Genomic DNA, 3,703 nt, shown 5'->3' on the forward strand with positions numbered 1-3,703 from the left:
ATCAAAGAAGCTTTCTCCTATAATAGATGGGAACAGAAACAGAGACCTACAGCCACACATTGCAAAAAGAGAAAGATACCTTGGAACATGCAATGCTATATAGGATCTCTTCATCAAATCTTTCCCCTCACAACTCATGGAATTCCATGAAAGAGGAGGCAAAAAAGTGAAAAACCAACGGGTAGGGAGACACCATGAATTCAGTCCCTCTGTAATAACTTAAAGTTTATATGAAATCTCTATGAGCAGAGCAGTAAATACAGGCCCTGCCCAGGGTGGGTCTTCATATAATAGCTTTACTGTTAGTGTTAGGATGCCATAGTATGATAGAGAAGGCCTCTGATTATTTTGCCTCCTCTTGCAGCTCGTTTCCTTCTGTTGGTTTCCCTTGTCCAACTTCTTTGTGATGGGCTTTGTTTTTTCTCAATATATTTTACTTTGTTATGTTTCATTATTATCTCTTAGAAGCCCATTCATTTCTAATGAGAGTCAAAAGTGGGGAGATACTAATGGACAGGGAAACGGGATGGACATAGAAAGAGAGTGCAAACTGTAATCAGATATACTGTATGAGTAAAGAAACTATCTTCATTGTGGGAGAAAAATAGACAGCCCATCAAAAAAACATTTGAAAATAAAAATAAAAGCATCTCACAACTTCCACATAGTTTTACTGGGGAAATGCAAAGTAAAGCAGCAGCATGGTACTAGAATGTTCAAATTCTAGAATACAGGAAACAGTAAACAGTAACCAGGTAAAGAGCAACAGGAATTCTCTTTATTTGCTGCTGCTATGGTTGCATCACTTCAGGAGGTCAGTTCAAAATATCTTTCAGTAAATGAACAGGTTACTCGTGGCAGATTCAGACAGAGTACTATGAGTTTCCTAACTACAAGAAAGTGTGCCATCAATTCCTAAAAAGATATTCAAAAACCTAATTAAGTGAAAGAAACATCCAACCCTTTAAAGGCTAAATACTGTCGGATTCTAACTACGGATTGTATGGAAGAAGACAAAATTGTGAAGAGTTCTGTCTCTTTTGCCAGTGAGTTGGAGGAAGAAAGGGGTAAAAATGGTGAAGCACAGAGGATATTTGCCATGTTGTGGGAAGTAAAACCACACCTGGAAGTTTGGTAAGTTAGAGCAAGTGGAGACCTGGAGACTTGGTGGGCTCACACTTGAGGCTTAGGTAGCACCCAGCTCCCTGACAGACTCCTGACTTGAAACAGCTGCCATGCTTCTTACATAAAAGACACATGTCCTATGGTCATGTAGATCAAAACAGTTCTCCATACTAATGAGGTACCTAGAGGCCCAGAGGGCTTAGCCATTAAGCGTCCCTTCCCAGACATTTCACCCTGCAAAAGGTATTTAACCTCAGACCCACTCTGAGAGGTGGGGGTATGGGTTTAAGCATCCATTTTCCTCCATGACAATAAACTGTTTAGATCCATGGACTGTTTCTTTTCATCAAGATCCACCATCGGGAGCCATGAAAAAGGCCTTTGCCTACAGAGCTGCAGCCTAATCTCCTGCAGAAGGACTCTCTTTGCTCCCAGCCACAACAGCCATCAAGCCTGCCTCTGCCAAACTAAGGACAAGGACAGCTGAGACCAGCCAGACCTCCCCTTCCTCCCCAACCCTGGCAATGGGCTAGATGCTGTCCCCAGCCCCACCACTGACTCCTCAGCTCTTCTCCAACTCCCAGCAGCTCCTGGATGTCCAAGAATCCAAAAGTCTGAGAAGCCCACAGCACCGGCCTCCTCCCAGGCCCCAGAAACCCCTAAACCAGTTTCTGCTTCCCCATATCTAAGAATGTATCAGAGCTGATGCACTGTCCAACTCCCCAAGTGCCATTCCCTGAAGTGGGGCAGACGCAGGCCTACACAGTCTAGAAGTTATAATTCTGTAGAGTAGATGCCATTATACATATGTTACCCTAAGCCCTGTAGCTCGAGAGAACATGATGTATCAGAGCATGTTCATCCGCAGTAGCAAAAGCACCGCTCGGGGAAGAGAACTGGAAACAGGTTGGCATTTGCATGTGGGGGCAAAAAGCACTCAGAATATCTCTATACCATCATCATGGTTCTGTTGTGAAGCTAAAGACACTCTAAACACTAAAAATCACTTACAAAAAGAAAACGCATTTAAAATAGTAAAGTTAAAAAAAAATTACCAGCCAGTAAAGCGAATGAGATGATCATAAAAATAAGGGTTCTTAATAAAAACTGCATTTCTTTGGAGATACACAAATGTGCTCATTTATTTTCCAATTGATGAATACTGACTGTATATTTTGGGGTTAAGCATCTGGCTCAGTAGTGCTTGCTACATATGCATGAGGACCTGAGCTTGTGTCCTCAGCATCACCGGAAAGCCACCTATAACCCCAGAGCTGGGAGGATGAACAGGTGAAGTTTGGCCCCTCAGTTCAACCAACCAATGAGCTCCAGCTTCAGTAAGGGACCCTGTGTCACAAAACCAGTTTTTGAAAGATTAAGTAAAACTGAAAACCAAATACATCACATTAAACATTACAAAAACATGAAGAAATTGCCAATCTGAAATAAGAAGGAATAAGGAAATATATTTTCTTGATCTTATGATAGGGATTTAATAAGCAAAATAAATTATCTAGAGGTAATTTGAAAAAATTTTGTCAGTATAGTCACACAAACCTTATTGATTTCTGTATAAAAGGCAAAAAAATAACATAAAAGATAAATGTAGAAAATAAATGAAAAGAAAATTAATGACGCCAACAGAAAGACTCTAAAAGCCAGAAAGGAAAATAACTATAGAAAGCAGCTTATTGTTTTTTAAAAAATTATTAATTTCAATATGACAGTATGAGTGCTTGTGTATATGTGATCATAGGCATTACTGGTATTCAGAGAGACCAGAAGAAAGCACCCAATACCCAAGAATTAGGGCTCCAGGCAGTTGTGAACCATCAAGGGGGTGCTAGGAATTTTATGCTATTCTTATCAAGGGTAACAGGCAGAATCCTTCTCCAGATAACCTGGGTTTGATATTCAGCAACCACAAGAATGCTCGCTCATACCACTTGTAACTCCAGCCCCAGTGCTTCTGTGGGTACCAGGTACTTATGTGGGTACCAGGTACTTATGTTGTTCACAGACATACAAGCAGGCAAAGTACTCATACACACACACACACACACATACACACACACACACACACACACACACACACACACACAAAATTAATAATTTTTTAAAAAAGAATATCAAATACCCTTATGAGCTTAGCCAGTTCCTCAGTACATAGAAGTTTTGATATTGAGCAAGTCATCAATTACAATAAAACATGATTGGAAAATGAGATGTCATCTTCTGAGTTGCAGACATCCAATAGAAGCATGGTTGGAGAAAGCACTGTCATGTTATTGTAGAACTAGAGTTTTAAAAAAGTTACTCATTGTCAGAGTCCGGATGTGCAGGGCCGGACGTGCCTGAGGGAGAGCCAGAAATAGGACTTGCCAAACCAGCTATCAGCCCCAAGGACATTGACCATCTGTAGCTACCTGCTCCCCTTCCTTCACCCCCCTCAGTGAGATGAGCCACCCTACCTACCTGCCGAGCTGCTAGAGAGCACGTACTCCTTGCTGATGTAATTTCGCACTGAAAGTAACTGTGCACCATTTGAATTGACCAATCATGTGTACCCGAGCGAATG

The 3,703-nt window shown here is 41.3% G+C and overlaps 1 long non-coding RNA gene across 1 annotated transcript; it reads left to right on the forward strand.

The window, feature by feature from the left end:
• The first annotated feature begins 769 nt into the window (after window positions 1-769).
• On the forward strand, window positions 770-2,257 carry LOC134479285 (uncharacterized). Its single transcript, XR_010052415.1, has 2 exons — window positions 770-1,134; window positions 1,477-2,257. It is a non-coding gene; the product is annotated as an uncharacterized LOC134479285 (long non-coding RNA).
• Window positions 2,258-3,703: the final 1,446 nt, after the last annotated feature.

The sequence above is a fragment of the Rattus norvegicus genome, chromosome 6 (genome assembly GCF_036323735.1).
Source record: "Rattus norvegicus strain BN/NHsdMcwi chromosome 6, GRCr8, whole genome shotgun sequence".
Taxonomy (NCBI): Eukaryota; Metazoa; Chordata; class Mammalia; order Rodentia; family Muridae; genus Rattus; species Rattus norvegicus.